Source organism: Lissotriton helveticus, chromosome 4_1 (assembly GCF_964261635.1).
Source record: "Lissotriton helveticus chromosome 4_1, aLisHel1.1, whole genome shotgun sequence".
Taxonomy (NCBI): Eukaryota; Metazoa; Chordata; class Amphibia; order Caudata; family Salamandridae; genus Lissotriton; species Lissotriton helveticus.
This window is the reverse complement of record NC_136063.1, coordinates 192,438,137-192,465,510: the sequence shown is the minus strand read 5'-3', so window position 1 is coordinate 192,465,510 and position 27,374 is coordinate 192,438,137.

The window sequence follows — 27,374 nt, the reverse complement described above, 5'->3', positions numbered from 1 at the left end:
TATGCTAATATGCTGCTGCATGTCGAGATTGCAGTCCAGTGTGATGCCAAGGGATTTCGCTGAGTCCACGATGGTGGGTTGGACATTGAGTGCGGTTAGATGATTGAGCCAGGTTTGGGTGATGGCCTTTTTCGCAGGAGGAGAGATCAGAAGGAACTCAGTTTTCAGAGCATTTAGTTTGAGGTGATTGTCGGCCAGCCAAGCTTGGGTGTTTCTTAGTGTGGCATTCAACAGTTTGATGTCTTCAGGGGATTGAAGCTTGAGGTAGAGCTGAGTGTCATCGGCGTACATATGGAAATGTACCTTAGAAGATTGAAGCAAGGTGGTGAGTGGTTCCATGACGAGGTTGAACAATGTGGGGGATAGGGAGGAACCTTGCGGGACGCCCAGTGTTACTGGCACAGGCGAGGACAGTGCGTTGTTGATCTCGAACCTCTGAGAACGGTTGTGCAGAAAGGACGTGAACCATTTGAGAACCGTCCCGGATATGCCCATTCTGGTATTTAGGAGCTCCAGTAGATTCTCGTGTTTGACCGTATCAAATGCTGAAGAGAGGTCAAGAAGGATGAGGAGGCAAGACTCATTGTGATCAAGGATTTGGAGGGCATCATCTATTATGTGTGTCATGGCCGTTTCCGTGCTATGCTTTGCTCTGAATCCGGATTGGTGAGAGTTGAGGAGGTCAAACTGCTCAATGTGTTTTGTCAGTTGGAGTTGTACGCATTTTTCTAACAGTTTTGCTGGAGTGGTGATATTGGTGATAGGACGATAGTTGTTTAGGTCGGCCGGGTCAGCTGTGGGTTTCTTGAGTATAGGCGTGACTTGCCCAATCTTGAGGGAGTCTGGGATGAGCCCTTGTTGCAGGGAACAGTTGATGATTTTAGTCCAGAGTGGGAGGAACAGGGGGGTGAGGACTTTAACAGCATTGGCAGGTAGGGGGTCTGTGTGATGATTGGCGGGTTTCAAGGTGACCAGCAGCTTGTGAATTGATTCTTCGGAATAGGTGTCGAAGGACGTCCATGAAGCGTTGTTTTTAGCATGAGTGTTAGTTATGCATATGGAGCCGGCGAATCGACTTACATCCTTGATGAGATCGCTTCTTATAGTGTTGTTCTTTTGCTTGAAGAAAGCAGAGAAGTCTTCGCAACTTGGGATAGCCTTTGTTAAGTTGTTGGGTTGTGGAGGTTGCGTTTTGGTTTGGGTTTTGACTAACTCGAACAGTTTTTTTGGTCGGTTTTTAGCTTGATCCAGCTGTTGGCTAAAGAATATTGATTTCGAGCGTTTGATTTTTCTGAAGTAAGCGTTTCTCTTATTCTTAAGCGTTCTAAGGTTCAGTGCTGAGGGGTCAGATCTCCACGCGCGCTCAGCTAAGCGCATCACACGTCTGTCTTCATTGAGTCTGCCATCGTACCATGGGTTCGAGTTCTTGGTGGAGACTCTCTTCAATTGCAAGGGTGCGGCTTCGTTGATTATTGTAGACATGGAGTCTAGGTAGAGGTTGGTCAATGAATGCACATCAGAGACGTCCGTCGGGGGAAGAAGGAGACTGCCTGTGTGGGCAGGCAAGGACTTTGGGTTAAGGTTCTTCAGGTCCCTCTTCCAAATCTTGGTTTTGGCAGGTTGCGCCGGGTTAAGTTTGACCTTTTCGTTGATGAAGAAGGTGATGATGTGGTGGTCTGACCAGTCGCATGGTTCGATTGCGACTAGTTGGGTAGAGTCTTCTTTGGCGATGATAAGGTCAATGATAGAGCCTTTTTCATGTGTCGGACCGTTGCAGATTTGGGTGAGGTCAAGCGCGTCGAGGAAAGTCTTAAGGCTCTTCACCACAGTGTCTTTCTGGTCATTCCAGTGGAGGTTGAAGTCTCCCAGGTAAATTTGATTGAGCTGTCGACCGGCGTTGGTGGATATCGTTTCCATTAGTTGTTGGGAGAAGATGAAGTTGTCACCGGGTGGGTGGTAAATAACATGAAGGGAGCACACAGGTTTGCCCTCACTAGTAATATCAAGGCAGATGAGTTCGCAGGAGGAGAGGGAGGGGGAGGGGCCTTCAGTGACAGCTAGGTTGCTCCTGTAGATGCATGCGATTCCCCCGCCCGTCTTGCCATTCCTGTCGAGTCTAATAATGAGATAGTTGGGGGGGACTAGTATGTCCATTATAGGTGTGGATGTTTCAGTTAACCACGTTTCAGTCAGAATGGCTAGATCAATGCCCCTTGATAAGATGAGCTCCGCGATGCCAGAGGAGTGTCTCCGGGCCGATCTGCAGTTGAGCAGGAAACACTTTAGTCTAGGGTTGAGGAGGGTGGGAGAATGTTCTAAGGAGAGGGGGATATTTTTGAGATTACAGGGGACAGAACTTCTGTCGCTCAGTGTGGGTGGCCTGAGGGGATTTGTGAGAATCGTGGGTATGGGGAGGTGTGTTGTGGGTGAGCGTTTTGTGGGACCTGGGCCATAAGAGCAGAGTAGATTGTGTAAGTCTCTGCCCGAGAGGGTGTTTAGGGTGCGACGGGGACGGCCAGTGGCCTTGCGATCAGGGATAGAGGGCCAGCGCGGGGAGAGCAGGGTGGAACGGTTTGAGGGGCGAATGGAGTCCTTGTTGGGCGGGGAAGTGTAGGGTAGTGGGTGCCTGGGGTGTGTGAGAAGAAGTTCTTTGATGGTGTGGAGCTCTTCCTTGACTTGTAGGAGGGTGGAGATGATCATGTCCAGTGTTGGATTGGGGATGGAATTGGAAGTGAGAGCAGTGGGTGAGTGTTTGAGTCGGGTAATGGGGTGGGAACTGGATCGAATGTAACGGGATGTGCGCGCGATGGAGCAGGGCTCTGCGGTCCGAGTAGGTGGGGTAGCGTTCGGAGGAAGAGAGAGTTTGTGAACAGGGGGCGGGGATGAGGACAGGGGGCGGTTGATAGCGTGAGTGATGGCGCTTGTGGAAGGCGGTGTGGGTGAGTTGGGGGATGAATGTAGACTGGAGAAGGAAGGAGTGACAATAGGGGGGTGAGGGCTAAGAATGGGAGGGGATAAAGGATAAGGGGTTAGGTTGAGGGAGGTGGTGTGTTCCGTGAGTCTGGCCGATGGGGTGGGGTAGTGGGGAGTGAGAGTGGGGGGGGAGAGGGGGTGAGGGTTGGTCATGTCGCGGGGCGCGGGAGGTATGCTCAAGGTGGTGGAGGTGGGTTCTGCGCGAGTTGTGTGAGGAGTGGGGTGGGGAGTAAGGAGGGTGGGGGTATTGGGGATGTGTGATGGGGGATGATAATCACCAATGCATGAGGGGTGTGGGGAAGTGAGATCGGATGGGTGATCGATTACAGCAGCATCTGCGACGTTCGCAGAGGTTGTGTGGTGGGGGGTGAGGAGGGTGGGGATAACGGGAGTGAGCAAAGGGGGGTGATCTTCGCTAGTGCATGGAGGAATTTGGGGGATATGAGCGGGTGGTATGAAATGGGAAGTATGATCAGGAGGGTGACTGATTACCGCGGATTGGGGAGGGGAGAGCTGTGAGATGTTTCTCAGCTGTGATGGGGTGCGGTTGGTGTATATGGGGGAGAGGTCTATGTCTGTGATTGAGAGGTGTGGGGCAGCTACAATAGGTCGGTGGGTGATTAAGGTGCAGGGGGTAGAGGGGGAGAGATCTATGTCTGTGATTAAGGAGTGTGGGGTAGCTACAGAAGGTGGGTGGGTGATTAAGGTGCTGGGGGTAGCAGAGAGGTGCGTGTCGTTTTGGGGCTGAGCTATGTTAGCTGGGTTGTGATTGGAGGCTGTGCGGTTAGGGATGTGAGGACTAGGGGTGCTGTGAGTGGGGGTCCGTGGGTTGGAGAGGTGCTGTTTGAAGGTGGGGAACATGTTGTCTAGTAGTTCCAGGTTCCTGTCTGTGGATTGAATTAGGACAATCCCGTTATTGTAGATAGTGATGGTGGTTCTGCCTGGGAAGAGTTGAGATGTTGTGATGGAGAGTGTTGAGCCATGAGCGGATTTCCTGGTAGAGGAGACGGTGAGTAAGGTGCAGAACACTTTTCTCCATTGGACTCTTCGTGTGGTGTGGAAGATGATGTCAATATTCATGGATCCATTCACCGGTGAGAAATAGGTGTCGACAAAGGGGGTTTCAGGGTGGGTCCTAAGGAAGTTATGTTTAAAGCGCTTAGCGGCTTTTTTGTTGGGTAATGGTGGGTAGATGATTTTATATGTGTGTTTGCCGATGAGATCCATGTTGGGTAGAGGTAGGCGTAGGAGGGTGTAAATAATGATAACAGGAGCAAAAAACAAGTGCAAACAACAAATTACATGTAACGATAGTGACAATGGTGAGCAGACTGAGTATATGAGGTAGCAGTCAGAATCAAAAATGAAATTAGTGACATTAGTGAGCAATCAAAATATATGAGGTAGCAATCGGTACGTCACAAGAGAAAGTGAACTGGGTGCAGGTTACACAAGTGTATAAAATACAAGTAAAAATATAATAGTGATATACGAGGTAGCATTTACATTAATGAGCAATCAGAGTACATGAGGTAGCAATCGGTGCGTCACAAAGAGAAAGTGAACTGGGTGCAGGTTATAAGGTGTACAAGATACAAGTAAAAATATAATATAGATAAAACATTGTCTAAACATTAACAGAGGCAAAAACACTGTCTCTAACACAAGAGGTAGTGGATACACATAGTGTGAACCCAAATAAAGAGGTAGCAGACTGTGTGTTACACGTGAAAGTGAACAGAGCGCCAGTTACAAAAATGTCTAACATACCGGTAAAGGTATAATACTGCAAAAATGTCAAAAAGACAGGTAGAGGTATAATACTGCAGGAGAGAACAGACATTCTGTCACTAGTGAACATAATACAAGTAAAAATATAGTGTTGAGGTAGTGATGAGGTAGACCCTCTATCAAGGAAGTGGAGTAAACACAAGGGTGTAAACCCAAGCTAGCCACCCGAGAGAGAGACTGGGCAAAGATGGCCGCCCCATATGAGGAGAAGAGACAGTAGTCCTCTTTTTATTTTTGTGGCTTTGTGAGCAGGGAGGGCAGTTTCGTTTTCAAGCTAGCCCAGTTCCAGAGTTGCTGTGATGGAGTCTTATCTTGAAGGGGCCTCGTGGGCATCTGAAGGCACAGGAGGTGATTTATTGCCTTTCTTTTTAGCACCCCGCCATTTTGAACAAAGGGTTTTGCAAAAGTACAAGCGATGGTCAAAAGAAATCCCTTTTTTTTTTTGTCGTGAAGCCTGTGAGTTAGGGGGGGGTTTGCAGGTTTCCTGGTGAATTAAACAGCGTCCCCGAGCCCTCCACTGCCCTCAAGACTGTAGGAATCCTCTGATGTGGGGCGGGGGGTAATTGTGACTGTAGGAGCCGGAGAGCTGCTCCCAAGGTCCCGGCGGCAGCCGGTGGGGGGGGACCGCAGGGTGTCACATCCCCAGAGGAGGAATCCCCGCTCTTGCCTGCAGGGCGCTCTGAGCCTTAGTGCTGCAGCCCCTTCCGTTTCAGTATTCAGGTATTCCGTTTCAGTATTTCCGTATTCAGGTCCCAGGTGCACTCCTCCCTTCCATCAACATGCAGATCTCTCCATTCACCACCGGGGCAAACCCATCCTGACTCCTGGAACCAGGCACACCAGCCAGCTCCAGCCAATCACAAGCCAGATAGTCAATTCACATTTACTGCACAGACATGCCAACTTCTAGAAGTGGCACTTCCACACTAGACACAATAAATCCGCGCACATCATCGCGCAGCATTTAATCACACAAGTTTGCACATACCAAACTCGACCCTGCACTCCCCACACATCAGGAACCACCATGGGCACACATATCCCCAAGCATTCCTATGGGAGGGCAGGCCACTCTCACCACACATACACAGAGAGCGCATGCACTTTACACTGGACCACAGTGAAAAACTGAGCAGAGGCCTAAAATCACCAACACCAGGTTACAGAAACAGGCTAGGAAAATGCAAAAAGTTTTGGGGTGAACCTGCCAAAAGGGCCAAGTCCAAAACATGTCCTACCTTACACTGCACCCTGCCCACAGGGCTACCTTGGGCCTACCTTAGGGGTGACTCAGATGTCATAAAAGGGAAGATTAGGGCCTTTGCAAGTGGGTGCACTTGCCATGTCGACAAGGCAGTAGAGACTGTGTACAGTCACTGCAGTGACTGGTCTGAGAACCTTTTGCAAGGCTTACTTGTGTTGGTGGCACAATAAGTGATGCAGACTCACCTGAAGCATTTGATTTACAGGCCCTCGGCAGACACAGTGCACTGTACTAGGGACTTAGAAGTAAATTAAAAATCCAATCATGGAAACAAAAACCATAAACACACAGAGATCATATGCACTTTAGCACTGATCAGCAGTGTTGAAGTGCCCAGAGACCTAAAAGCAACAAAAACAGAGTCAAAAACAGGAGGCCGCAAAGCAAAAAGTCTGGTGTTAAACCCGCTGAAAAAGCCAGGTCTGACACCCCTTAACTAGTAACCCTGTTTGCTACACCTCTTGATTCATAAACCTAAACTTATTGCATCTTAAACAGCCTACCTGTGAGTATCTCTATATTTCTGTTTTGCTTTCCACATTTCTCTGCATATACTCTCTTGTGGTATTTTCCAAGCAATTAACTATTTTCCAAACTATATGCAGCATAGCGCTGCCTAGATCATCTCTATGCTTTACACATAAATAAGCACTTGTTATCAAAAGAATGTCTTCTTGTTCAATTTACATTTAAGGTAGATGTTCTGAACCTCCAGCCACCTTGAACTTATAGTCCCTGGGTAGTCACCCTCTATGCACCCGTTTTCGGCACCTCTACCCTCCTCTTTCTTCTCTCCAGGTCATTGGTTTCTTCTTTTTTTGTTCTCCTTCTTCTAATAAAGGATCCTTGCAACATCTTCTCCCCTTTGACACTGCTTGATCCCTGATAACCCTGCACTTGTGATGGTTACCAGCCTCTGTTTTTAATTAGCCTCCCCTCCTGTGCTGTCCGTTCTGGGTGTGTTTTCCAAGAATGTGTATTTGGAAATGGGGCTCCCTGAAAAAACACTGATAGTGGTGGCTGCGGCATATTCCAGATGTATATTACCTCCCCCTTAAGAGTCACATACCTGAGAACGTGGTAATGCCACATCACTCCCCTACACCCAGCTGCAACTGCAAAACGTTTTATTGAGGTATGTGCCTGCTCACATTCCACCACTTTCTGTCCACATTAGTGCGGTTAACAAAATTTGCATTTTTGCGTCACCTGTGGTCCTGCTTCTGGTTTGACTGGTGTCCGTCGTGGTTTGCTTTGATTGACTTGTCTAGCTGCCAAGCTGTCTCCAAACCGGATCTACCACGTCCTATTTCCACCGGGATCCGTTCCACTTTGCACTTTTTAATGGCATGTTGTAAAGCTGAATATATTATTATGTATTTTACTTCTATTATCACTCGTGTTCTTTTTAATAACAATTTTAGCAGCTTGATCAACAGCCTTTATATGAATTATATATTTTATATCGAAGCTCAGTACATATTGTGCATCTTGAATATTTTATGACGAGCGACAAATCAATAGAAACCATTACATTACTAATAACGCTCCCATCTTTTCCACTGAGACATTGTCATAAACAGTTCAGTACAAAGGCCCAGAAATCAAACGTATTTCACAAACCATCAATGCCTCTTTCCCCAACACGTTATAAAATGCCACATGGTGAGATGCCTTGCATATAACATATACAATAAGCACCAGCCTCCAAACATCATTATAAGTGAATTTATTTGGTATACTTCCAGCCATCTGTATGCAGAACTCACAAAGGATTAGACTCTCTTCTGCTTGTTAAAAATGCTGTTTATTTCTTTGTGTTTTTCATTTCCTGGAAATTGTTCTCCGAGGCTGTTTGGAGTCATGGTTCCATGAGGTTAGGGCAGCGATCAGACAGTTCTTGCACTGGACCCCTGAGGCCATGAATTATGCGGAAGCGCAGAAGCAGACCCCCTAATGCGGTCTAACCCTGAAGGCACACTCAAGCCCGCTCGGCGTGGCGTTTGCATTTATTTTCTCGAGCAGCGATGGGCTGACCCTGGCGGGCATGCACAGTGTACAGTTGGTCAAGTATTATAAAGGATTGTGGTTTTGAAAATTGGCTTTGTGTATGCTTTATGATCACTCTGTTTCTACATGTCTAGATGTGACAGGTTGTTGGCTTTGTGCATGCTTTACTGATCTCTCTGGTTCTCCATGCCTAGATGTGACAGGTTGTACGCTTTGTGCATGCTTTACTGATCACTCTGTTTCTTCATGCTTAGATGTGGAAGGTTGGCTTTGTGCATGCTTTACTGATCACTCTGTTTCTGCATGCCTAGATGTGAAAGCTTGTTGGCTGTGTGCATGCTTTAAAATCACTTTGTTTCTCCATGCCTGGATGTGACAGGATGTTGGCTTTGTGCATGCTTTACTGATCACACTGTTTCTCCATGCCTAGTTGTGAAAGGTTGGCTCTGTGCATGCTTTACTGATCACTCTGTTTCTACATGCCTAGATGTGAAAGGTTGTTGGCTTTGTGCATGGTTTACTGATCACTCTGTTTCTCCATGCCTAGATGTGAAAGGTTGTTGGCTTTGTGTGTGCTTTACTGATCACTCTGTTTCTCCATGCCTAGACGTGAAAGTTTGGCTTTGCGCATGCTTTACTAATCACTCTGTTTCTCCATGCCTAGATGTGAAAGGTTGTTTGCTTTGTGCATGCTCTACTGATCACTCTGTTTCTCCATGCCTAGATGTGAATGGTTGTTGGCTTTGTGCAAGCTTTACTGATCACTCTGTTTCTACATGCCTAAATGTGAAAGGTTAGCTCTGTGCATGCTTTCCTCATCACTCTGTTTCTCCATACCTAGATGTGAAAGATTGGCTTTGTGCATGCCTTACTAATCACTCTGTTTCTCCCTGCCTAGATGTGAGAGGTTGTTGGCTTTGTGCATGCTTGACTGATCACTCTGTTTCTTCATGCCTAGATGTGAAAGGTTGGCGTTGTGCATGCTTTACTGATCGCTCTGTTTCTCCATGCCTAGATTTGAAAGCTTGTTGGCTGTGTGCATGCTTTAAAATCACTTTGTTTCTCCATGCCTAGATGTGACAGGATTTTGGCTTTGTGCATGCTTTACTGATCACTCTGTTTCTCCATGCCTAGATTTGAAAGGTCGGCTCTGTGCATGCTTTACTGATCACTCTGTTTCTACATGCCTAGATGTGAAAGGTTGTTGGCTTTGTGCATGTTTTACTGATCACTCTGTTTCTCCATGTCTAGATGTGAAAGGTTGTTTGCTTTGTGTGTGCTTTACTGATCACTCTGTTTCTCCATGCCTAGATGTGAAAGCTTAGCTTTGCGCATGCTTTACTGATCACTCTGTTTCTCCATGCCTAGATGTGAAAGGTTGTTCGCTTTGTACATGCTTTACTGATCAATCTGTTTCTCCATGCCTAGATGTGAACGGTTGTTGGCTTTGTGCATGCTTTACTGATCACTCTGTTTCTCAATGCCTAGATGTGAAAGGTTAGCTCTGTGCATGATTTCCTCATCACTCTGTTTCTCCATGCCTAGATGTGAAAGGTTGGCTTTGTGCATGCTTTCCTGATCACTCTGTTTCTCCATACCTAGATGCGAAAGGTTAGCTTTGTGCATGCTTTCCTCATCACTCTGTTTCTCCATGCCTAGATGTGAAAGGTTGTTGGCTTTGTGTGTGCTTTCCTGATCACTTTGTTTCTCCATACCTAGATGCGAAAGGTTAGCTTTGTGCATGCTTTCCTCATCACTCTGTTTCTCCATGCCTAGATGTGAAAGGTTGGCTTTGTGCATGCTTTCCTGAACACTCTGTTTCTCCATGTCTTGATGTGAAAGGTTTCCCACCAGACATACATGTGTATAACTCTGCTCTGAAGGCCTGGGTGTATTTGGAGTTGGTCCATTTCCAAAATGACCAGCTCACGTTTTTTAAAATACCGCCATGTTGTATCACGTGCTATTCTGTCAGTAACTTGGCACATAATCCATGTGGTACACAATCAGATGGCTTGTTTGTGATTACAATGTCCCTGGGGTAGTGATGATGGAAAAGACATTAGCGCCAGTGGCTATCATTTTACTGTGTGAAATCACGTCATGGTCTGAGCCCAGTGTATAGATGACATGAATTGGTTTCTGAAGAATGAGAGCAGCAGCCAGATTCCCTGAGGTCCACCTCCAGGCTGAAACCATGGTTATAATACTCATGTGGGTGGAAATACACAATTGAGCCTCATCAAGCGTGGCGGGAGGGATGGACCTCAAAGCGTAGGGAAATTATGAAGCACATAATTGATGATACAAAATAGCCTTGAAATAAGACTTGTGGTGTGTAATCTGATTATTTTTGTCTTGAAACTCTTAGGAAGACTCAAGGTTGAAGAGCTGCTAAAAATATGCAGTGTTCTGGTATTGTGGGTAATGCTCATGATATGCTGACAAGCGATGTAGCATGTAGAGTCATGGTGTGTAGTGGGGTATGCACGGTGCTGTGTTATTTTGGAGTATTCAAGAAAGTGCATGATATGATATTGTATGACATGGAGAGGTGAGGTGTGTTATGATATGGTATGATGTGGTGATGGAGCAAGGTTTCGCTCGTAAAGAGACTTGCTCGGATTCAGCCCTCTCGAAATTAAACGTAATGCACTAATAAACATGTTTTGTCTTACTAATAATGCACCACACAACATTTCTAGTATCTAGGGGAAGCTTTACTATGTGCCTTTACTAACCGTAACTCGAGTGTCCTAAAATGGCCGTCGGAATGGGGGAACTTTTCTGCGCATGCGTCTGTCACACTCACGTGACATGACGTGTTCTATGCTTTGGTGGGAAAGCTTTGCTTCTGCGCACTAGAACTAAAGATGACTGCTCTATGTTTTCACATGCTAACGCTTGCATTGCTGCTTTTACTAAATTGTTTGTTCTGCTTAATTCCTAATGCTGTAGTTAAAAATAAAGTAATGGGAATAGAGTAGAGATACTTGGTATACAGTGCATTAATTTATTATTTGTTCTAAAACTGTTCTTTTTGACTTTGCTATTAGCTCGTGTTTGGACCAATCAAGTACAATGTTGCTCCATCTTGGGTCCCGCAACTGCGCATGTGCTGAAATCCCCGAGTCCACAAGCTATGGCATTGAATCAGTGCCAGCAACAGACTTGCCTGAGAAACTTGTGAGAATCTCACCCTTTGACCTCTCAAAGGAAGCTCGGATGTACCTAAAGTTATACATTGTATTTGTTATTGAAACATCCATTGTTGGGTGGAATAAAAGTGCATGGGAAAATACAACTATGGGAGGGAACATTAATTTGAATATATGAATGAAGTAACCTCATAACTGGTATGGTGTGATGACCTCTCCACGCTTTTGACCAATCAAATTGTGGGAATACACAAACTTGCTACATATGGGGGTGGAACACTGCCCTGGCAAATGGTATATCTCAGGTAGGGTTAGCTAGTTAGATTGTCCGACTTGTCCGAATAGCTGACCTGTCACTGACCCAACGCACTCAATATGCAATCGAGAGCAGAGGTACTGGCAGAGCAATCTGACAGAAGAATCAATAACCCAATTGGGGTTTCCCCATAGGAGTTCGATAACCCAATCGGGGTCGGACTGTTAGCTGCAGAGAGAGTTGCAATGCTGGCGTTGCACTTTAGCTGTGGGTGCCGGTCCTAACCTGCGGTGGTCCTGTCCTGATCCAATTTGGTCCGTATTTATCCTGATTCTGGTCTGCACCTGTTCTGTCCTGTTTGCACCTGAACTATCAGGGGTCCTGTTCTTTATCCCAGCCCGTGGCCAGGGTTGGTCTTCACACCATTCTCGGTCATTATAAATCAATATGGGTATGTCATTGTATTATTTCCCTTTTCTTACCCTTCCTATGTTTCCATGCTTAAAGAAAGACTCATAAAAAATGTTCACATCATTTTGCTTTGATCATTTTCTTCCTAATTGAACGAGCCCTAATTGAATTGGTATGGACTCTGACATTTAGGAATTTACATAGATAAAGTGTTGAAATCTTTCCTGAGTCTGTGGTTATTTTTAAATAAAATGTTTATTACTGCCTATTATTCTAACACCCTTGATCCCTAGGGACTCTAGATACCAGTGACTTGGATTGGTAAGTCAATGGTATAGGTCATAGATGGTTAATTAAAAATCCTGATTAAGCATAGGTTTACCTGATCACAGCGTGTATGTTTTATAGGCCCAGGTGAGTATGGTAAAACGAGCAGGTGAGCCCGCACTCTATCAGTATTGTATATGTTGAGCTACTATTGCTTGTATGTCTAGGTGCAGCATGGTAAGTCTTATATGATAAGGTATGCATGTATATGTGGCAGAGTACTGTATGTTAGAGCATATATGGTACTTAGGCTATTGTATTATTTTGTATGAAGTGATGCAGTGAGATGTGATGTGTTCTAATATGATAATAATGTTTTGGTATGTTATGATATGGTAGGTGTAAACACCTGAATGACTAAAGGATGCAGTCGAAGAGAGATTTTGTATAAATGCGATCTCTATTTTGAAAGTTGAGTTTTCTCATGAAATTGACCTTTATTTTCATGTTTGTCGATTCATTAAAGGCATAGGTAATCACAGAAAACATTTACGTTAATGAATTCTTTTCGGTTTGCCAAGGATGGACCAGGAACAAGAAATTGGTTTGCAGAAAGGACAGCATTTCAGAATGTTTGCAGTGGTGCTGACCTTTTTCCAGAATGGGTGTACTGACCAGAGGCATCAGCTCACTACAATCATGGTGGTTTGAACAGTCTCTAGGTTACTGGTCATGCAAGTATAAAAGCAGAGCAAAACTCCTCCGATCAAGTTAAAAAAATAATCAGGCTTTGGAGAGCTAGTTTTCATACTGATTCCGAACTAGTTTAATTGTGGTATAACATCAGGTCATTTATACTGACCACATACTCCAACAAAATGCTGTTTTGATGGAAATAAATGATAATAGCTCATGGAGGAAGGTTCATAGGCTTGCTTTTTAAGAGGTCCTGCTTACCTGCTGTAACACTTTACAAAGGACTCGCAAGTAAACTAAATGTGCTAAATGGGTGTAAGATAATTTCACCTCATTTAAAGGAGAGAGCACAAGCACTTGTTAGCAGTGGTAAAGTGCGTAGAGTCCTAAGACCATAAAAACTAATACAGCAGAACAGGATTTTTTAGGGCAGAATGTTTGGGGATGACCTAGCAGAGAGGGCCAAGTTCAATGGAGTACTCCAAGTGGTTAATAATGATCCTAGGAGACCCTACCATCATTGTGTCTGAATGATCGTGTCATCAGCATGTGAAGTGCCTAACAACAGAGAAGGGTGCACACACAGTTGGACAAAGCCTGAATACCAGCGTGTGTAGTTTCCGCAGTGATTCTTGTTCTCCTGATTTGCCATTGGGTGCACCAGCGAGACTCAGACCCAATTTAACCCACCTTGACACCTATCTCAGCACCTGGGACAGGCGCTTACAAGCCTGTGACAGGCTACTCGAATTAGTGTCTTTATAAGGAAATTGTGGTCCCCAGGTAAGGAATAATTGTGAGGGCCCTTGTAGGGAATCACATTAAAGTTTATTACCCAGGTTTAACTGATTCAAGCCCTAGGTTGGCTAACAATATTGATTTATTTGTTAAAGGTTAAGAAAGTAATTGAAAGAAGTGAGCTAGAGAAAGAGTTCATTTTTCCATGGGCTATTTAGAAGGTGGGGAACTTAGCAATTTCCCACTTTGCCCCTGCCTTATAATATCTCTTACTCAAACTATGCATCAGACTGTGATCAGTGACCTGCAGACTGCCAATGGTCTCAGAGACTGTTGCTTTAATGTCTGACTTGAATTCTGCCTCTGAGTGACACTGTTGTTATATGGCTTTTACAAATATAGCAGGAGTGTGTATTAGACCAACACAATTTGCTTGTCCAACATCAACACATGTAAAATAAAACAATGCATTTTCAAAAAGTTATTAAAATGATCATATTCGAGCAAAGAAAGCTGGAGCTTATTAGAAAGAGAAGTTGCTGTAATCAGCATTATTAGAATAGTAAACAATGTGAACAATTCAACCATGTTAATTGTTGCTTATGTTTGCATACGCCTATGTGTATCTAATACTATACTAAAGAGACCATAGCAGGAGTACCATTCTGCCAGATCAATTGGAATAGCCTAATCGCCGTACCTTGGTCTTAGGTGTCAGGAAGCTGGTTGCAGTGTACAGGTCATCTTCCTTAGCGGGATGGAGGTCAAAGTAAGCAGTGCTGCAGCATCTCAGTCACAGTTTGAAGTGGTTCTGTGAAAATCCCAGCACAGAAATGCTCCTCTGAAAGAGCTCTATCCCTAGCTCTAGTACTTCATATTGAGGGGGTAAATTCTTTATTGTGTAGTTAATAAAAACCGTTACAATATACAAATTAATAAAAATACTTTCCTTTATGTACTATTATACATAAAATACGAGTTAAAACAACCATTGGTTAAAAAGATAAAAGCACAACTACAGGAGTTTTCTTATGCAAGTTGATAAGTTATAAATGTGCCCCCATTTTTTTTTTCTCTCCATCCTTTACATGTGTTCTCGATATTCATAAATAGTTTCGTAAACAAAATATAAATCAACCGGGACAGTTCGCAATAGCAGAGTTCAAGAGTTCGGGGTTGTGTTAACTTTTCACAAAATTTTCAAAGTTGGTTACATATTTGATTGTTCGGCAGATAAATTGTGGATCCACAGAATCCAACACTTTTTCGTTGAAATTTTCCCTGAGTAAACTCTGGCGCTCATGCTCCAGCACTGGACAGATGCAAATCAGGTGAATAATGTCTTGCACTGCTGCGCCGCATAGATTACAATCCTTCGGGCCTGGAGTCCTCCAGCCAGGTTGGTTGGCGTTTGTTGGCAGTTTTCCCATGCGTAGCTTCAGATACTTTAGTTTCAAATGGGAAGGAAAAGCGAGACCTAGATAAGCAGCTGGTACCGGCCTTTTATAGGATTGTATTATCATCCAGGCATGTGCACGGCGTCTTAATGTGGTTTTGCCTTCGATCAACGAGTGCATATTGACTGCTTTTTTTACGATCTGCTTAAATGCTGATACTGGTAGCTTCCTTTGCCAAACAGATATCATCTCAGTGCTTTTCAGGGAGGAGTTTAAATACTTCGCGTAGTGAGATTTAGAGTTGCTTTGCAGGGCTTCCCAGATGGCGGAGTTAATTTCTATATCGCAGTTGAGCCAGATGTTGTACCAAAATTTTTCGTTTAACTGAGGAGGACTACATCATCTGCATAGGATAGATGCGTGAGGGTAGAAGGCCCTAGTCGTGGAGGGTGTGCATTGACCCCACCTAACCTTGGTGTTAAATCAGCCATAAATATATTAAACAGATGAGGGGCCAAAACGCAGCCTTGTTTTAACCCTTCACCGGTTGTGATCTTCCTTGTTAACCTTCGGCCATTATCGATCTTTACCTGCATCCAGGTGTTGGTATAAAGGTCCATAATTGGGTTTAAGATCGTGTCGGGCAGGCCCTGTTGCTTTAGTTTGGCCCATAATGTTTGTCGGCTGACACGGTCAAAGGCCGCCTTGAAGTCCACAAAACATAGATGTAGGGCTTGATGATCTTGTAGGCTTTTGTCAGCAATCAAACGTATTGCCATGACATTTGCCATTGTGCCTATACCACGCCGAAACCCTGACTGGTTTACGGGGATTTTATTATTGTCATTGGACCATTTTACAAGCTCAGTTAGAACCAATTTTATTTCAGGCTTGTATCGCGCTGGCATCGACTCCCGGAGGAGTATCTCCGCGCTTTTGACTTCTACCCCAGTGCAATCAGTGTTACGCTAGCTGTCTAGGTGCTGAATAGGAATGTTTTTAACATTTTTCTGAAAGGGAAGTAGTCTTTACATAGCCTAAGGGTGTTAGGGAGACTGTTCCATAGGGATGGGCCAGCAATTGAGAGTGCTTTGCTGCCCTGTCTTGCCTTCCTGGCTCTAGGAACCTGTAGAAGACCTTGTTCGCTAGACCTAAGAGAGCGGGAGGGTTTATAGGGAACAAATTTGTTTGCCAGATATGCAGGTCCCATACCATTCAAGGACTTATGAATCACACAGCATACCTTGAATTTTGCCCGCTGTCTGATGGGCAGCCAATGAAGCTTAGTCAGGAAAGGCTTTGAAGGTGTGCGAGGGGGAACATTCAAGACCAGACGGGCAGCCGTGTTCTGGACCACCTGTAGTCTGGTCATGACGTCTTCATTAGCTGCTAGCAGTAAGCCATTACAGTAGTCTAAACGACTCATGACTAAGGCCTGTACTAGCATCTTTCTACTCCCGTCTGGTAGAAGGGGGAAGATTTTACGTAGCATACCGATAATGTGGAAGCAGGATCCCACCACCTGATTAGTGTGTTGTTTGAGGTTGAGTTCCTGGTCGAATCGTACTCCTAAGTTCTTAACAGTAAGTTTAGGCTCCGGTACTGGGCCAAGATCTTGCGGCCACCAGTCCGGAGTCCAGAGTCGTTTTACCTCCCCAAACAACATGACTTCCGTCTTTCCCACATTACATTTTAAAAAGTTGGCAGACATCCAACTGGCCACTGCTTTCATCCCTAGGGAGAAGGAATTTTGTACTTCGGGAGTCAGGGTTTTAAAAGGAAAGAGGAGTTGAGTATCATCCGCATAGGATGTTGGGACAAAACCATATGCTCTCAAGATGTTAGCCAGGGGTGCCACGTATATGTTGAACAGAGTCGGGCTCAGGCATGAGCCCTGTGGCACCCCTTTGGAGATCTCAACTTCCTCTGACCGAAAACTCTCCATAGTTACTTGCTGGGTCCGGTTTGTTAGAAAACTACACAGCCATGCAAGCGCTTCATGTTTCAGGCCGATGTTCTTTAGCCTGGTCATGAGGATGGAGTGGGATACGGTGTCAAACGCCGCAGACAGATCCAGTAGCACCAGGATAACGGAGAGGCCCCTATCCTGGTACATACGTAGATCGTCTGCGACTGACATTAAGGCGGTCTCTGTATTATGCTTGGGCCTAAAGCCGGATTGTGAAAGGTCTAACACTCCGGCCGATTCAGTGTATCTTGACAGATGTTTATTTACATATTTCTCAGTAATTTTACCCATAAAGGGGAGTAAAGATATCGGTCTAAGATTACTGAGCTCATCCCAGGAGATGGTGGTGTTTTTCTGGAGTGGCTTGACCAATGCCTTTTTCCATCCACGTGGGACCTGCCCCGAACTTAGCGAGATGTTTATTAGTTTCTGGATGGTGGGTCCCAATTCCATGGCTAGAGAGGGCATAACCCGTGCAGGGATAGTATCTGTGGGGGAACCACTTTTTATTTGGGATATGAATGCCACTATATCTTCAATCTGTATGGGCGGGAATGCCGCAAGAGAGTTTTCAGGAATGAATGGCCTATCAGAGTTCATGGAGGATTCATTGTCCTTTTTATTTGTGGAGTTAGATGCTAGAATTTTATCATAAATGGCATCAATTTTTTGTTTAAAGAAGTCAGAGATGTTATCACATAGTTGTTGTGAGGCTACCTCTTGACTCTCACATGCTTTGGGTTTAGTGAAGGACAGTAAGATCTGGTATAGCGTCTTAGAATTGTTGCCCGCCTCCAGTAGCTGTGAGGCTATGTGGTTTTTCCGTGCTAGGCGGATATCCTTGTGGTAACTTCTCAAAGAGTCTTTGTAAAGTTGTTTGTCGCAATCTAGACGCGAAGCCCTCCATTTCTTTTCAAGCTTCCGTGTGGCTTGTTTAGACCTTCTTAGGTTTTCAGAGAACCAGATCTCTTGTTTTGGGGCAGGTTTGGGTTTGAAGGTTCTTAGCGGAATAGTCATATCTATTGTGTTAAGCAACACCTCCTCATAGTCATTCAGGGCTTTATCAATGTTCTCGCTCCCATCCAACTGAGGTGCTAAGTATGCTTTGCGAAAATTTTCCTGGGTCAACTTATGCCAGGGTCTTCGTTTGCTGGATAGCACGGGATGTTTTTGGCCATTCAAGGTAGGGGGGGTTTGAAATTCTAAAACATAGTGATCTGTCCAATCAACTTGGTAAGGGAGAGAGCATTCGATTTGAAGGGAATTCGTGAATATTAGGTCTAACGTATGTCCTGCCTTATGGGTAGGCCCATTATTAACTTGTCTTAAACCCAGTGAGTTGAGATCAGCAATAAAAGTCTTTGTCTCAGAGTTGTTATTTAATTCACTATGGATATTAAAATCCCCTATTAGAAGGAAATCTGAGTTATTGTATATATGGGGTGCCAAAGCTTCCATCAATACAACAGATGTATTAGTACATGGACCAGGGGGGCGATATATTAAGGCTCCATTTCTGCTAGTTTTGTTTGGGAACTGTAGGTTAAAGATCATAAGTTCCAGCTCAGGGGTGCATAATTCGTCCAATATTCTAACATTAATGCCTTGCTTGTATACTATTGCTATGCCACCTCCTGTTTTTATGGGTCGGTCTACCCTGGCAATTTTGTATCCTGTTGGAATTCCCAGCGTTATGACGGGAATTAGGTGGGGTTTGAGCCAGGTTTCCGTTAGGAAGCATAGGTCTGGTTCCTTCTCTGTAATCAGATCCCATACTTCAACGGCATGTTTTGGCAATGACCTAATGTTGCAAAGCAGGTTTTTATCGTTAAGCACGCTTTTCCTGAAGGATTTATTTCTATCTGTGTCCGCAGGAGGTACATCCGGTGTAGTATTAAATTTCGGTAGATAGTTTTTGGGGCCTAGCTTGGGGGCACTTATCAAGCCTGTGAGCCCGTCAAATTGAGTTTTGCAGAAACAACAGGTAAATGGACCCTCTATGTTATCCGCCAATTTAGTAGGGCACTCCCCTACTGTGGAATAACATATATGCAGTAAGTCTCGTGCTGTATACCTTAATCGGGTGGCTGGTGGATATGTCATGGCTACCGGCCCCTGGCCCCGTCCAGCCGCGGACGGGCGCAGACGGGCAGGTCTTTGGCTTGTCTTAGGCGCAGGCTAAGGCGCCACCGCTGCGCGCCACCGCTGCGCGCTTTGGCCGACGAGGGCTATATAGCCCTGTCAAGTGGAGAGCTGGAGCGCTAACCGCTCGCCTCCCTGGGTGTGTCCTGCTCTTGTCTGCCCCGCCCTCCGCTCAACGGTATAGGTTACCGAGTCGGACCGGGGCGGGCAGACTGGAGTAATGAGCAGAACGCGATAGCCCTGTCAGGCGCTGGTATTTTGGTGACTTCCCCACGTATGTATAGTAAATTAGTGATTCAATTAAAAAACATTCCATCAGGGTAAGTGCAGGGTGTATTAAAATACAATAATCAATTTTAGCACAATCAAGTTTTAAAAATTAGCGAGTGCGGGGTCAATGTGGTGACAGTACAATTCTCATTCAATGTCAGTCACTCTACAGCAGCAGCAGCGTTACCGCTTTAGAAATGGGGTAGGCGTCAAGCGGGGTCGGGAGAAGCTGCCACCGTCGTCCCTTACCGCAAGATGACACTGCCTCCTCGCTGCCTATATAGCCCTGTCAAGTGGAGAGCTGGAGCGCTAACCGCTCGCCTCCCTGGGTGTGTCCTGCTCTTGTCTGCCCCGCCCTCCGCTCAACGGTATAGGTTACCGAGTCGGACCGGGGCGGGCAGACTGGAGTAATGAGCAGAACGCGATAGCCCTGTCAGGCGCTGGTATTTTGGTGACTTCCCCACGTATGTATAGTAAATTAGTGATTCAATTTAAAAACATTCCATCAGGGTAAGTGCAGGGTGTATTAAAATACAATAATCAATTTTAGCCCAATCAAGTTTTAAAAATTAGCGAGTGCGGGGTCAATGTGGTGACAGTACAATTCTCATTCAATGTCAGTCACTCTACAGCAGCAGCAGCGTTACCGCTTTAGAAATGGGGTAGGCGTCAAGCGGGGTCGGGAGAAGCTGCCACCGTCGTCCCTTACCGCAAGATGACACTGCCTCCTCGCTGCCTATATAGCCCTGTCAAGTGGAGAGCTGGAGCGCTAACCGCTCGCCTCCCTGGGTGTGTCCTGCTCTTGTCTGCCCCGCCCTCCGCTCAACGGTATAGGTTACCGAGTCGGACCGGGGCGGGCAGACTGGAGTAATGAGCAGAACGCGATAGCCCTGTCAGGCGCTGGTATTTTGGTGACTTCCCCACGTATGTATAGTAAATTAGTGATTCAATTTAAAAACATTCCATCAGGGTAAGTGCAGGGTGTATTAAAATACAATAATCAATTTTAGCACAATCAAGTTTTAAAAATTAGCGAGTGCGGGGTCAATGTGGTGACAGTACAATTCTCATTCAATGTCAGTCACTCTACAGCAGCAGCAGCGTTACCGCTTTAGAAATGGGGTAGGCGTCAAGCGGGGTCGGGAGAAGCTGCCACCGTCGTCCCTTACCACAAGATGACACTGCCTCCTCGCTGCCTATATAGCCCTGTCAAGTGGAGAGCTGGAGCGCTAACCGCTCGCCTCCCTGGGTGTGTCCTGCTCTTGTCTGCCCCGCCCTCCGCTCAACGGTATAGGTTACCGAGTCGGACCGGGGCGGGCAGACTGGAGTAAGCGTAATATTTGGCCTCCACATCTATCAGCGCGATCAGGCGATAATTTGCTGGATCCTTACGATCCCCGGCCTTGTATATTGGATTAATGATTGAGCCTCTCCAACTTTCCGGAATGCTACTGGTGACATTGATCGCCCGGAACAAGTTTTTGAGATTATTGGCCCAATAATGTGGATCTTGCTTATAGATTGCCTGGGGAACGCCGTTCGGTCCTGGTGCAATGTCTTGCCTACTTTTCCTTATTATTCACACTATTTCCATGTCTGAGTTCGCTCGAGTGGTTTGGCTCAATTCTTCATTTTTCTTATCCAAGACGTTTATCAAGTCAGAGGTAATTATGAGCTGAGTCTCAGCGTTTTTACTTTTGTATATTGGGGTTACAGCTGGTTGCAGCTGAGTCATGGTGTTTATTGAGAATGTATCAATTAGATGTAGGACCCATGCCATCTCCAAAACGCATGTCGTACTTATGATGTTTGTGGTTCTGTTTGTTGAATTTACCTGCGACCAGAACGCTCTGGAATTGCATTATGTACAATCTTTGTCCAGAAATCGATGTCCTCATTGTTTTTTTCAATCCAAATTTGTTTCTTGTATAATTTCTTTAGGGAACGTACATCCTGCCATACTTTGGATTCAGAATTGTGACCTTGAGCTCTTCTCAGAGACTGTCCCAAATGCCTTCTCAAGGCAAGTAATGTCTTGGTTAAGGTGAATGTTGATGTTTCCATTATACTTCAGTTTAGTGTTGACTCCTACTTTTGGTAACTTATTCAGGAAAGTGGTCCATGTTTTAACGGTCAGTTGGTTTTCTGGGGCAAGCGTTAGCATTAGATTTTTTGCGTCTAACGCTATCTTAGGTAGCATGGCAGACGTCCACCTTAAACGTTTCAAATTTATTGTTGATGTTTCCCCTGCTATTATTGTGGCCTCTAAATGCTTTGGGGGGGTTATTTTAAGTTCGATGTGCTGGGCCGAATGATCACTATCAGGTGAAATGAAATGAAATGAAATGAAAACAATTTATAATGCGCAAAACAATAACCCGCAGGTATCAAGGCGCCTAACAATACAATCACAAATAAAACAGACGTCCTTACATGTAGGCTTGTCGGAAGAGAAGAGTTTTTAGGGCAATGCGGAATTTCTGTATGGATGGAAGAGATCTCAGATCAAGAGGAAGTTCATTCCACCATTTGGGGGCTAGCGTGGAGAAAGCCCTGCCTCCCCATTTAGCTCTTCGTACACGGGGGGCAGTCAAGAGCGATTTCCCGGCGGAACGCAAGTTCCTTCCGGGAATGTAATGGGAGATGATAGACCCAATACCCGTGTCGCTATTTTTAGCGATGGCTCTGTAGGTCATGCAAAGGACTTTGAACCGGATTCGAAGTTCTACCGGTAGCCAGTGCAGCATTTTCCTTGCCGCAGTGGCTGAGGAGCGTCTGGGAATGTCCAGGACAAATCTGGCTATGGCGTTTTGGACCACCTGTAAGCGCTGTAGGTGGCTCCGGTTTAGCCCAGCATACAGCGCATTACAGTAGTCCAAACGAGAGCCAATGAGTGCAACGGCTATTTGCTTTCTAGCCTGCAAGGAAAGATATTTCCTGATTCTTCGCAGGGTATGAATCAAGCCCCAGCAGGTGGAGACCGTTCTACTCACCTGACTGCCCATATCAAGGGCTGGATCTATCATCACCCCAAGATTCTTAGCAGATGTTGTGGGGGAAGGACATATTCCTAGTGAGTCAGGCCACCAGTTTGCTGACCAGATGTTTTCTTTCCCCCCGAACACCAACACCTCAGTCTTCTCCCCATTCAGTTAAAGAGAGTTCTGAATCATCCAGTGACCAACCGCCTCCATACAAGATCTAAACTTGGAGGCGATTAGCACATCTGAATGGGGGAGAGAGACGAGTATTTGGGTGTCGTCTGCATAAGACACTACCTCCATCCCGAAAGATCTTATTAGCCTGGCTAGTGGGGTCACATAGATGTTGAAAAGGGTCGGACTAAGCGCCGACCCTTGGGGGACCCCACACAGCACTGGTCGGGATGGAGATAGAAACTCCCCCAACTTGACTCTTTGTTCCCTCCCAATTAGGAAAGATGTCAGAAGATCCAAGGCAGCATTCCTCACCCCCACCTCCCTCAGGCGAGATGTAAGCACAGAGGGGGAGAGGGTATCGAAAGCCGCTGTTAGATCTAGTAAGACCAGGAGGGTGGTCTGGCCCCCATCTACTGTCGTGCGGATCTTACAAAGCACGATGGTAAGGGCTGACTCGGTGCTGTGTTCCCTCCTGAATCCATGCTGGGAGGAGTCCAAGCATCCCGAGCTTCCCACAAAGATGGCGAGGTGCTTGTTAAGATGTGCCTCAAGCATCTTCGCTGGGGCAGGAAGCAACGAGATGGGACGAAAGTTTTTTAGGACCTCCGGGTCAAGGGAGGCCTTTTTTAACAGGGGTTTCACTACCGCCTTCTTCCACTCCATAGGGAAAGTGGCATCTCTAATGGCTAGATTCATTATTTCTAGCAACGGTGGTAAGAGAGTCTCCCTACACTGCTTGATGATTTTCAGTGGGCAGGTATCCAGGGGAGAGCCAGATTTGATCTTATTGAGCAGGATCTCCAGATCTTGTAAGGCCAGCAGAGGAAAAGAGTCCAAGGTGCACAATGGGGAGATGTCTGTGGTAGTCATATTCATCTCAACCTGAGTGATGGACGCACTGACGCAGACTCTTTGTTCCTCGAGAGCCAAGTGGATATCCTGTATTTTGGTGTGAAAAAAGGAGGCTATCCTGTCACATAGGTCCTGCGAGGGAATAACAGGGTCAGGGGCTTTCAAGTTGACTAAAGAGTCAACAGTTTTAAAGAGCTCCTTCGGCGAGGACAGCGAGATGGTCAGGGTTACAAAGTAGTCTTGTTTGGCTTGTGTAATCTCGGCTTTATATTTCCTGACAAGGAGTTTATGTGCTTCCTTGTTCTTGGGGTCCCAGCTAGCATGCCAGAGCCTCTCCTTTCTCCTCACTTCTTGCCTAAGAAGTCTGAGGGAGTCAGAGAACCAGGGGGCAGAAGGTCTCTTTCTGGCTCGGCGACGGGACTGTACTGGGGCCAATTTATTCAAGACCTCGGTGGTGACCTGTTCGAAATGGCCAACCGCAGTCTGTACGTTGTCCAAGCCAGTGACAGAAAGGCTTGCAGCCCAGGGCACAAAGGAATCACTGCTGAGATTCCTGAAATTTCTGGCAGTTTCTATTACGTGGTTCCCTCTTTTACAAGAATCCATCCCATGGTATTCCAGAAAGAAAGGAACCGCAAGATGATCAGACCAGGATAGGTGTATCGGATCCTTGATGGTCAGCCGAGAGTCATTGGAGAAAATGCCATCCAAAGTATGACCTGCACAATGAGTGGCTCCGTTGACTCATTGCGTGAGTCCACATGACTCCAACGCCTTTATAAGACATGATGTGTCAAATAGATCATGTCGTTCTAAGTGATAATTAAAATCACCTAGGATGGAAAAGTTTTGTTGGCCAAAATAAGGTTCCAGAGCCTGGAAAAGATTGTGCGAGAAGTGAGTTTTCGAGCCGGGTGGTCGATATACTAAGATCCCATTAAAAAAGGGGCATTGCGCTTCCTTTATTGTAAAGTAGAGTGCTTGAAAGCTATCCGGAAAGTCGGATATGGGTACAAAATGGCATTGCAGGTGGTCTTTATGAAGAATCGCTAGCCCCCCTCCCACTCGACCCTGTCTGTCAAGTCTGACCAAACAGTACCCTTCTGGGACCGCCTCGATTAGGTCAGGGCCAGAAGAATCCTTGGCCCATTTCTCCGTGATAAACACTATGGTAGGTGTTTTATCCAATACCAGCTCTTTAAACATTATTTTATTCTTAACAAGTGAGCGGGCATTAAGCAGAATGCCTTCTACTCCTACTATCTTATGGATGGAAGTGACAGGGAGGTCAGGGAGAGGATATTTAGGGACGGGATTGGAGAACCTACGCGCGAAGTAGCAGTCGCAATGGAGAGGGAGTAAGAAATCGTCCGGCTCGTAGGAATGCGAGCATCGCTGTCGGCGCGGTTTTAAACCCAGCAATTGCTGGTGAGAATAGCTGTAAAGGGTGGAAGAAGTATCGCCGGAGTCCCGAGTCCAGCCGTCCAACGCGTCCTCAGCGCGGACGGGCGCAGACGGGCTGGACTCTGGCGTGACTCCGGCGTCACTATGGCGTCCACGCTGCGCGTCCACGCTGCACGCCATATCCTGCTGTCTATGTAGGACTCTAATCAGACCACGTGTCAGCTTCAGCCACTGGCTGAGTAGCGCTAGAGACCCACCCAAGATGGCGTCCCAGATCAACAAAGCGCGGGGACCGGGCCGCCCGAATGGCGGTGAATGCAGACCTGTTTAAAGTGCAGCAGTGCGATCCGTGTCTAAGGGCACAGGTAGGGACCTCGTAAATTCTAAACAATATTTTTAACTATTAAAAACAGGGGATATCGAGCGCCAATCGAAAAGTAAATACAAAACGGGGTATTTTAAAAGTCAATTAAGAGCTTCCAGCGCATAGCGCTATATGCAGGACGGAGTTCAGAAAAGAGTGAGAGACTCTCCTACCTGGGTTAAATACTGTCACCAATTACAGCCTCTAATCAGACCACGTGTCAGCTTCAGCCACTGGCTGAGTAGCGCTAGAGACCCACCCAAGATGGCGTCCCAGATCAACAAAGCACGGGGACCGGGCCGCCCGAATGGCGGTGAATGCAGACCTGTTTAAAGTGCAGCAGTGCGATCCGTGTCTAAGGGCACAGGTAGGGACCTCGTAAATTCTAAACAATATTTTTAACTATTAAAAACAGGGGATATCGAGCGCCAATCGAAAAGTAAATACAAAACGGGGTATTTTAAAAGTCAATTAAGAGCTTCCAGCGCATAGCGCTATATGCAGGACGGAGTTCTGAAAAGGTGAGCATATGATTTGAAACTTCTTAGTTAACCCAAGGAGGGGAAGAGTGACTATAGTATAGTTCAGGATTGAACTTGAACTGGGACCAATGTACATGCAATTGGCGGGGCTATCTTGTTTTGTTCGTCCGTTTAGTGCGCGCATGCCTAGCTGTTCAAGGTCCCACATTAGTTGCCGGCCCAATTTGTCCGTCCGTTTTGCCACTGGGATCGCCTGCATTTCTACTGCCCATATTTCGTTAGCGGTAATGATGTTTTCTTCCTCCTCATGGGGATGTAATAAGTTAGCATTGAAAACTCCTGTGAGAATTATCTCCGAGGTTGGATGTTCGAAGCGGAGTTCTGCTATAACATCGCTGACTTCTTTGAAAAGCTCTTGTTTTGTTTTAGTTTTTGGATGTGCATATATATTAATGAGTATGATAGTACCTATACTGACGGATGGGCCCATTTCCAATTTTATTATTTGCATATCTGGGGTGGTAGATGTTGGTTGGGAAGACTTGATTTTTAGTGCCGTGGAAATATAAACAGCCAGACCCCCCTTGGCTCGTCCATATTGCTGAGTTCGAATAGCACTGACGTGGTGGCCTATTCTACCTGGCACTTCAACAGGGACTGTTAGCCATGTTTCTTGTAATACAATTATTTCATTCGATTCCCAGGACACTGTCTTTCCTTTATCACTTAAGATATCTTTTGCTCCAGCGATGTTCCAAGGAGTACTTCATATAGTAACATACGGTTCTTATCAAACTGTGGTAGAGGTGCAGAGCAGCTCATTTGGTTTCCACTGGTTAAAATGAAGTGTCTCCTAATGAGCATATAAAGAAAGGAAAACAATGGAATTGTGTTCTTCGTGTACGACCCTGGAAATAACTGTTTAGACTACAGGGCATCAGTGCCTTTCAAAGATGCACATACAACCCGTTCATGCATTAGCAGAAAGTGTGATTAAAGGCGCCATGAGAAAGAGATGTCAACCTAAGGAGTTGAATCTAAAATCGAAACTGCACATGTGCCATGCAACACCCTAAAATAACTCATCTGCTTGGCTGGCTCCCGCGACTTCGCTCTGGAGGATACAGGATACGGAGTGCAGGTAAGTGGCATTCTGTTAACGTTTCAACCATAGTTTGCCTTGGGAGCTAGCATTGTGACTAGCGGCTTTTTGCTTTTTCGCCTTTTGCCCTTGGTCCTTGGCTTACTGGTTTCTTCCTATCCGGTTAGTGACTTATTTTCTGTGGTGCCTAAGCTCAGACGTGCGAGCTAGCAGGCACATAGATGAAAGCCTATGTTATGCAATGCAATAGTCAACTAATAACACCAGTGCCTTACACTCTTAGTACTACGTATGTGTAACATTTGCAAAACTTTCTTTTGCGTAATTGACTGCATTTGTTCCGATTATGTCAAATTAAAGTGATTCTTACAGGACAGGAGTGGTGTTAATTCCCCAAGGATGTTATTGTTCCCCAAATGGATCTGGTCAACAAAATTGTGATGCCAACTGTAAAGCACATTAGGCTTTACAAGAAAAAGGGACGCATGGTATAATAAAACAATAAAGGTTTATTTCTTCTGCACTGTAGTAGGTTTCAAAGCCAGCAACCAGCTCCCAGAATCTAGCACCAGATAAGCAATTCAGTGTATGCGAGGGAGTGAGACCCATAAGAGGCTAGAGCCCAGACTGGACATCATTGGAAGCCCCTTGCTACAAGCCCATCACCTGC